The sequence below is a fragment of the Artibeus jamaicensis genome, unplaced genomic scaffold (assembly GCF_021234435.1).
Source record: "Artibeus jamaicensis isolate MK-2021 breed Jamaican fruit bat unplaced genomic scaffold, CSHL_Jam_final contig_332, whole genome shotgun sequence".
In the NCBI taxonomy this organism is placed as follows: Eukaryota; Metazoa; Chordata; class Mammalia; order Chiroptera; family Phyllostomidae; genus Artibeus; species Artibeus jamaicensis.
Genome location: NW_026521788.1, coordinates 35,407,549 through 35,417,556, shown reverse-complemented (window position 1 = coordinate 35,417,556; position 10,008 = coordinate 35,407,549).

The following is a 10,008-nucleotide window of genomic DNA, read 5'->3' as shown; positions in this document are numbered from 1 at the left end:
TTACATAACTTACTAAGTGATCAACTCAATAGATCTAGTACCCAGCTGACACCACACATAGTTATTACAATATTATGACTATATTCCCTGTGGTGTACTTTACACCCCTGTGACTACACTGTAACTAGCAATATGTACTGATGCTCCTTAATCCCTTCATCTTTTCCATGCATCCCACCAACCCCCCTTGCATCTAGGCAATTGTTAAAATGTTCTCTGTATCTCAGTTAGTCTGTTTATGTACTGTTTGTTCATTTGTTTTGTTTTTTAGATTTTACATATGAGCGATTTTACATATGAGCATTTGTTTTTCTCAGTCTGGCTTATTTCATTCAGCACAGTAACTTTTAGGCCCATCCATATTGATGCAGATGGCAAGATCCCATTCATTTTTTATGGCTCAATCACATTCCATTGCATATACACACTTCTTTACTCATCCATCTATCAATGGGCACTTGGGTTGCTTCCATATCTTGGCTGTTGTAAAAAATGCTGCAATAACCATAGGTGTGTATATGTCTTTTTTAATTTTCTGTTTTGGGTTTCTTTGGATAAATACCCAGAAGTAGAATTACTGGGTCCTTCTTTGTCTCTTTTCATATCACCTTTGTTTAAAGACTATTTTGTCTGGTGTAACTATTGCTACCCCAGCTTTTTGTTTGTTTTCATTTCATGAAATACCTTCTTCATTCCTATACTTTCATTACGTATGAGTCTTTCAACCTAGAGTCTATAGTAGAATATGTACAAATCTTGTTTTGTCATCTATAGTCTCCATGTGTCTTCTGATTTGTCCATTTAATCCATTTCCACTTACAGTAATTGCTGATAGATATGTATTTATTGCCATTTCAATATTTAGAGTTCTGACTTTTTTCTTTTCCTTCTTTTTAAAGAAGACCTTAACATTTCTTGTAACACTGGCTTGGTTACAAATTTCTTTAGCTTTTCTTGTGTGGAAAGGTTTTTATCTGTCCTCAGATTCTAAGTGATAGTTTTGGTAGGTAAAGCAATCTTGACTAGTGGTCTTTGCTTTTCATCAATTTGAATATTTCTTGCAAATCCCATCTGGCCTGCAAATTTATGTTGAGAAATCAGCTGATTTATGGGCACTCCCTTGTAGATAACTAATTGCTTTTCTCTTGCTGCTTTTAAAATCCTATGTCTCTGACCTTTTGCATTCTTTTATTTTATTTAAAAAATTTTATTTAGCTTTTTTTCCATCACTATTTTTTACCTTTTAATTATTGTTTTTAAATATATTTTATTAATTATGCTATTACAGTTGTCCCCTTTTCCCCCTTCACTCCCTTCCGCCCTGCACACCCTCTCCCACCCACATCCCCCGCCCCCCTTTAGTTCATCTCCATGTCCATGTGTCATACTTATAAGTTCTTGGCTTCTACATTTCCCATACTATTCTTACCCTCCCCCTGTCTATTTTCTACCTACCATTTATGCTACTTATTCCCTGTACCTTTTCCCCCTCTCTCTTTCCCCCACTCCCCTGTTGCTAACCCTCCGTATGATCTCCATTTCTGTGGTTCTGTTCCTGTTCTAGTTGTTTGCTTAGTTTGTTTTTGTTTTTGTTTTAGGTGTAGTTGTTAATAACTGAGTTTGCTGTCTTTTTACTGTGTATGTTTTTCATCTTATTTTTCTTAGATAAGTCCCTTTAACATTTCATATAATAAGGGCGTGGTGATGATGAATGAGTTCATTGAACTTGACCTTATCTGAGAAGCACTTTATCTGCCCTTTCATTCTAAATGAAAGATTTGCTGGGTAGAGCAATCTTGGATGTGGGTCCTTGCCTTTCATGACTTGGAATACTTCTTTCCAGCTCCTTCTTGCCTATAAGGTCTTTTTTGAGAAATCAGCTGACAGTCTGATGGGAACTCCTTTGTAGGTAACTGTCTCCTTTCCTCTTGCTGCTTTTAAGATTCTCTCCTTCTCTTTAATCTTGGCTAAGGTAATTATGGTGTGCCTTGGTGTATTCCTTCTTGGGTCCACCTTCTTTTGGACTCTCTGAGCTTCTTGGACTTCCTGTAAGTCTATTTCCTTTGCCAGAATGAGGAAGTTCTCCTTTATTATTTGTTCAAATAAGTTTTCCACTTGTTGCTCTTCCTCTTCGCTTTCTGGTACCCCTATAATTTGGATGTTGAAACATTTAAAGATGTCCTCGAGGTTCCTAAGCCTCTCCTCTTCATTGTTTTGAATTCTTGTTTCTTCATTCTTTTCTGATTGGATGTTTCTTTTTTTCCTTCTGGTCCACTCCATTGATTTGAGTCCTGATTTCCTTCCCATCACTATTGGTTCCCTGTACATTTTTTTTACTTCACTTAGCATAGCCTTCATTTTTTCATTTAATTTGCAACCAAATTCAGCCAATTCTGTGAGCATCCTGATTACCAGTGTTTCGAACTGTGCATCTGATAGGTTGGCTATTTCTTCGCTGCTTAGTTGTATTTTTTCTGGGGCTTTGATCTGTTCTTTCATTTGGGCCATTTTTTTTTTGTCTTATCATGCCTGTTACGTAGTGAGGGGTGGAGTCTTAAGTTTTCACCAGGGAGGGGCTACCCATGTAGCTGGGTTGTGACGCTATTTTGGGGGCAGGGGTCAAGAGGAAACAATGGTGCTTGCTCTGGTTTCTGCCAGACTTCAGTCACTACCCTTGCTTCCCACAAGGAAATTTGGGCCCTTCTGATGCTGATTCCCATGGGGGTGGGTTTGTGTATGTCCTGGGACCCCGTGTGTCTCTCCAATAAACTCTCCTGTGGGGCTGGGAGAAACTCAACCCCCACAGGTGTTTTCAATTGGTGTTTTGAGGCTTTATTTCCCTGTGCTGGGACCCTGGGTTGTGTGGTCTATCTTGCTCCCCAGTTTAGCCTGGTTAATCTGCACATGAATGTGGGACCAGTCGCATCACACCCCTCCACAGTCTGCTGCCTCACTGGGTCCACCAACTGCTGCTTTGCGTGCCCCAGGGTCCTCCAGCCACCCTGCCTGGAGCCCTCTCTGTCCCAGCTCCCCAATCCCCCCCCTTCCCCCCACCCATACCAGTCTGGATGAATGTGTCTACTTTAACTCCTGGGTTGTTAGACTTCCATACAGTTCAATTTTCTGTCAGTACTGATTGCTTTTTGTTTTTAAATTGTTGTCCTTATTTTGGTTGTATGAGGAGGCACAGTGTGTCTACCTACACCTCCATCTTGGCTGGATGTCTGACCTTTTGCATTTCAATTATGATGTCTCAGTGTGGGTCTCTTTGGGTTTATTTGTGCTTCTTGGACTTATATACCTATTTCCTTCACCAGGTTAGGGAATTTTTCTGGCAATACTTTTTCATATAGGTTTTTAATTCCTTGCTCTCTCTCCTCTCCTCTGGCACCCCTATGATGTGAATGTTGCTACACTTGAAGTTGTCCTAGAGACTCCTTATACTATCGTTTTGGGGGGATTCTTTTTTCTTTTTGCTGTTCTGGTTGGGTGTTTTCTGCTTTCTTATCTTTCAAATATCTGATTTGATCCTCTCCTTCATTTATTGCACTATTGATTCTGTTGATTCCTTGTAATGTATTCTTCATTATTGATTGGTTCTATGTTTTCTATTTTAATTTTTCCATTTCATATCTCTTTGTTGAAGTTCTAAGTTCCTCTACTTTTCCCCTAAATTCATTGAACAGCCTTATAAGCAGTGTTTTAAACTCTGCATCTGGTAGATTGTCTCCATTTTGTTTCATTCTTTTTTTGCAATATTGTTCTGTTCTTTCATGGGGGACATTTCTTTATCTCCTCATTTTGGCAGCCTCCTTGACTTGTTTCTATGTATTAGATAGAGCTGCTCTGTCTGAGCTTGGTAGAGTGGTCTAATGCAGCAGGTGTCTAGTGGCACAGCTCCACTCTTCACCTAAGCTAGACATTCCAGGTGTAGGCTATGTATACCTCTGGCTGTATCTGAGCCTTCATTGCTGTTGGCACCTCAATGGGAGGGATTTACCCCCATGCTATTTGTTGCAAGTCCTGGCTGAGATGAACCTCTATGGAGGATAAGCGGTACAGGGGCAGACCCCCACAGAAAAGGACTTAGTTCAGATGCTCACTAAGTCCACCTCTTTGTGGAGGTGGTTGGGTGGTGCTTTGATGTGGTCTGAAGCTGTCCACCAGGTGTGCTGGCTCTGAGGCCTCCCAGGAGGTGCAGGCCAAGATCATCTGCCACCCAGTCTGCGCACCAAAGCAATCTGCAAATGGCTGCTTTTTGTGCCAGGCTTGGAGGTGTGCAGGAGAGGCCAAACTACAAACCAAGGCCTGATGACTTTGGTGTCAGGCCTGGAGCCACTTAGCCAGAAGTATGGGGCATGCCAAAGCCAGCTGCTGCTTGTTTGGGGTTTGTGAGCCTTTGAGAGATTTTACAAAAGTCTGAAGCATTAGACAAGACAGGCCACTTGTATAAAATAGCTACCGGCAATGGCTTGGGTAGACTACCAGTTGAGTGGGGGAAAGTGCTCAGAAACCACCAGGGTGGGGTGAACAGTGCTAGCCAGATTGATGGAGATTCACATATGGCACCCTTCTGTTGTCTCTGTGGTGGAAAAGGGCTCAAAAGAAAAACAATGGCCTCTGCTAGCACTTCTGTCTGGGAGGAAGCTGCCCTCTAGCTCTCATCCTGATGCCAGATAATTCAGTTTCTCTCAGTATGTTTCTGGTGTCTTCAGAGTGGCCACCCTAGCACTGGAGCTAAGAGCTAGTGAGTCTGAGCTAGTCTGAGCAAGTCAGTGCAGGCCCTGCAGGAGGAGCACGTGGGACTCCAGAGAAACTCTGTCTCACTCAGCCACAATCCCCATTGGTTTTCACAGACAGAAGTTATGGTGACTTCTCCTCCCAGCACTGGAACACTGGGTTGAGGAGCCTGCTATGGGACTGGGACCCCTAACTTCTCAGGAGGGACCTCTGCAGCTGAGATAACCCTGCCAATTTTTAAATGGCACACCCGGGTGTGGGATCAAAGGGTTTCACTGTCTCCGCCCCACCTACCAGTCTCCATGTGAGAACTGTCTAGATTTCAGACAGTTCTCAATGATGACTTTTCTATAGTTTAGTTGTAATTTTGATGCAGTTGTGAGGAATTCAAATACTACATTTACCTATGCTGCCACCCCGACTGGAAACTAATGTTTAAAAAAAGAAGTAAAATGAGCGCTGGCTGGGTGGCTCAGTTGGTCGGAGCATCATTCTGTGCAGGAAAATGTTGCAGGTTTGATTCCCAGTTGGAGCACATACCTAGGCTGTGGGTTTGAAGCCTGGTTGGTGTGGTGTATAGGAGGCAACCAATTGATGTTTTTCTCTCTCTGCCCACCCTACTTCCTCTCTCTCTAAAAATCAATAGAAACATAACCTTTGATAAAAATTTTTTTAAGTAAAATGAAGTGACGTACCTTTGGAAACCCAATTTATCTTAACTCTCTACCAGTGTCAAATCTGGGGAAGGAGGCAGGCAAGGGAATGATACCTTATTTAAAGATGCCTAATCAACAAGCGTCACAAAAAACTGAGGAGGCCAGGCAGAATCCTCTTGTGGGAATACTCAGAAGCTGGAGAAAGTAGAGACAACATGTATTATCAGAGTCTAAGAGAGTGCTGTGCCTTTTAGCCCTACCTCAGGCAGAGGAGGAGCAGCAGCCCCTTGCTCCTACCTCCCCCAGCTAATAATCCCAGTGCACACAGAGCCACCCATGCCCTGGTCTGCCTGGCTCATCCTACTCTGAGCCCACCTCTTCTCTCCTCTGGGGCTCTGCAGAGAATCAGACATTTAATGAACACAATGCTAAGGCACTTGTCTTTGATGTTCTGAACTTGTCACATTGATTTACAAGTGTTGAGTAGCAGAACAAAATAGTTAAGTTTGGGTGACCTAAGCAGAAGAAAGAAAAAACTGACATTTTCCTAGGGGGTAGAAAATAATCAGTGGTCAGATTACCTGATTTGCAGTTATAGCTTATTAGAAAAGTGATCCTGAGGTTTGGCCATTAGCTACGCAAACCTAAGTACTGATGAGAAAAATAGCCTGGGAAGAATTTTCTGTGTGCAAAATGAGTGAATACGTGTTTGGATTTTCATCGGGTCACTTGCCGTGAATTCTTTTCTCTCCTGTTTGCAAACAGGGGGCTGTGTGTGCGGTAGTCCTCAGGGGAGAGAGCTCCCAACTGCTCTACACTTCTTGATGCTGGGCAACTGGACCCAGGCAGATTTTCCCTACTGACCCCACACCAGAGTAAAAACTTAGTGTGCAGGAAAAAATACATGGTCTAATTAAAGGCTGGGGAATCCCTCCTTGGCTCAAAACAAGCAGACCTGGATTCTTCAGCTCATCCAAAAACAGGAGAAAGGAGGCAGCAGGGCTGTGGCTGAGCAAACTAGAGGAGTCCTCAATTCTGCAACCAAACAGTGGTGGCAAAACCCTGAGATTTTCCTCTTCTGGTTTCTATCATCATTGAACCATACTTTAAATAATATATTGAATTGCAGGATATATTCCTCTGTAGCCAACATGAAAGTCCAGTCAATATATGAAGAGCCGACATCCCACAGCCTGATCATGCAGCCGGACCCAGGTGCATATCGATCAGTCTACACAGATTTTCACTCCGCGGTCCTCCCACCGGCGCAGAGCAGGGAGGTCCACAGGCCTAGGGGAGGCCTGGCGGCCCTGAGTTTCCTGTGGCTTTACTATTTTATCCCCCCTCCACGTGACTATGTCCTAGCTGCGTCAGCTCAGAGAAGGTTCTGGGTGTACTCTGGGTCCCAAACTTGAACAAGGACTAGAGGATTGTGTGACTTACACTAGAAATCCCCAAAGGCAAGGTGACCTAACTCTTCTCAAAAGACTTCCACACTCCAAAACAGTATGTCTGGGGAAGAGGGGTGGGATGGAGCAAAGGGGACCAATGACTGAATGCCTGTGTGCGTAGGCAATGGAAATGACGCACTATGTAGAACGAAATGTTTCTCTGATAAGACCAGTCTCATAATTTAAAAAATAAAAGAGAAAATGTGTAAGATGAAAAAAAAACCACACCCATTCTTATCATTTCATTCATTATATAGGAATTTATACGTATTGGGGTTGTACTGCATTAACAGTTTTGTTATTTTGCCTTTTTCCCTAGTTACAATGTTTTGAGTAAATAATGTTATAATTTTAATATATATATTCAAGAGCACTGGGTATATAATTATTTTGACATATAGATGAAATAATTTAATCATTTTTATGCTGTCAGACATCTATTTCTAATTTTCTATTCCTTCAAGTAGCTCTTCATATAAAGGCATGCAGGTAAATAGCCTATTTGGTTTTACATTTCTCTACTAGCAAGGTCTATTTTTCATGTTTCATTTGTCCATTTTTTGTCTGTGGCTGGTCCACTCTGTAACTGAAGTAATGCTTTTGGCACTATTCACAAATGTAAGTCCATGGTCTCCTTTGCTTCTTCCTTAACTTCTCAGGGGCTCTAAAGGGCAGATCACCACTCTCCTTCCTTTCTGAGCCCTTCCTCCACGCCACCCAGCCCGCGGCTGAACCAGACAGCAGCAGGGAGTCTGCAGTGCACATTAGCATTAATTAGTCTGGAACAGTTTAAGAAACAACATGTATTAATAATTCACTCAGGTCCTACTACTTTTTTCTCTTTCAATGCAATTCATATTTTGCATTTGAACTATCTTTATATTGCCTGAGTATAGAGCCTCAACTAAAATTTGTCTTGAAAATTCCCTGTAATTCTGAAGTGTTTGAAACTCATCCTCTTTCAGGCTGGTTGAATGTATCATTGCCCACTACAGATTAAGATTACACAGCAGTGATGTAATTTTTGTCTGGCTCTATTATTGTTTATTCTAACAGAAACGCACATTTGCCAAGAAAGAATGGTTTTGGAGGCAATTTTACATGTGATGGCAAACATCTCTTTACTGTATACTTAGTCCTCTGACAGTGCTTTGTTGGGGAGTGTGTGTCCTGCTGGGGCATCTGGATGGCTTCCTGTGCAGGAACTCTGTCTCCTTGACCCCCCTAAAAGATCACACGGGGGATGGGGGCTGCCACACGAGGCATTTCAACGAAGTTTATTGTGAGGAATGCCAGACAGGCAGTTACCTTTCACTTTAGCAGATCAACATTTGAGATGTACTTTCACAGTAAACTATAATCACCTGAAATACAACCTCAGAAGCATTATTCATACTCAAATTGTGTGTGAATGAATTTATGTGTGGATTAAATAACAGGTCATTTAGGAATCTGGAAAACAGCAATACCATTTTTATGGTTGAAAAATCAGAGAAACTCCTGTGAACTATTTCCTGGTCTTTCCTGTTTTCATGGGATAGATGGTACTTTGAGGGTTGCTTGGGATAATTCATGAATGAGGACAAGGCTCTTCTGTATCAGCAGTCCTCAATATTTTTTGATGCCAGGGACCAGGTTGTGGAAGACAATTTTTCCAGGACCCAGGTTGGGGTGGGGAATGGTTTGTGGATAATTCAAGTTCACTTCCTGCTGTGTGGCCTGGTTCCTGGCAGACCAGTACAGGTCCTGGCCTGGAAGTTGGGGGCCCCTGTACTAGATGACCTAAATTTCTTCTCAGAGGCCACAGAGCAAAAAAATGGCAGGTAACCAAGTAAGAACCAGGCCACATTATATATTCTGTCTATACAAGAGAATGGGATGGAAGGAAAATAAAGATGACATAAATTGAATGTTAAAGGCAGACTTCAAAAAGTGAGATCTTATGGGCTGAGGCTAAATGGGAAGGCAGCTTAAGACAGTTGAAAAACCTCAAAATAAAATCCTGACTAATCACCTACGGAAGAAAAGGCAGAGTAAGACTATCTGCTATGACTAAAGGAGTTCTTGAATGAAATCCAGTTATAAAAGGCCAGGTTTTCCAAGGGAAATGAAGGTATATAAACAAAAATTAACATAATACAGAAGCAAAGACAAGAACAAAGCAGGGAGTTACAGCCAAGAATAAAACCAGGTAAAAGGAGCTTTACCCTTATGTTCAAAACAAGATGATGAACAGGGAATGAATGCAAGGGTGCTCCGGAACTGGACGGCGTGAAGTTAAAAACTGCCTGTGGCCAGTCAGTCTTTGAGCTCCAAGAGGCAGAGACCATGTGGTTTTCACCTATGAATACACAAAACTAGCAGAGTGACTGACAAATATAAGACAACCTATTCAAACTGCTTAAATTCAATTAACAGAAAATGTTGGAACTAACTTCTACTGTCTTTTCTGTGGGGGAAAAACTTTTTTTCAAAATGAAAATGTGGAATGAACAACATAATGAAAGACATCCGAAAATAACTATACTAAATAACACACTAAAAAAATGTTTTTTAGTCCAAGAAAATACTTGCTAATAACTCAGAGGGCCTTAAAACTGATATAAGAGGTGACTAAAGTGATAAATGCCATTATCAAATTTATTACTAATAAAATTTCCTTCATTCTTTTTCCAGCATTCATATAATAATTTTGGATTAATAACATGATGTCAACACCAATGCACCAACTTTTTATTTCCTATTATGTAATTAGTGCACATAACTGGAAAATAAGTGATAAATTCCCTTTGTTCCTAAAACACCATTTCACTAAATGTTCTTGTTTCAACCTATTTTGTACATGTGATCTTTAAAATAAAACAAAGCAATAAAAATTGTAACATTTCCCCCTTTTATGCAGCATTCTAATTCAAGGTGTTAATGCTTGTTTATTTTTTAAGATTTATTTATTTAAATTTGGAGGGGAGGGGAAGGAGAGGGAGAGAGAAATATCAATGCATGGTTGCCTCTCGAATGTCCCCTTCTGGGAACTGGCCTGCAACCCAGGCATGTGTCCTGACTGGGAATTGAACTGCGATCCTCTCATTTGCAGGCCTGCGCTCAATCCACTGAGCTACGCCAGCCAGGGCCAAGGTGTTATGGTTTATTTTTAAAGTAAA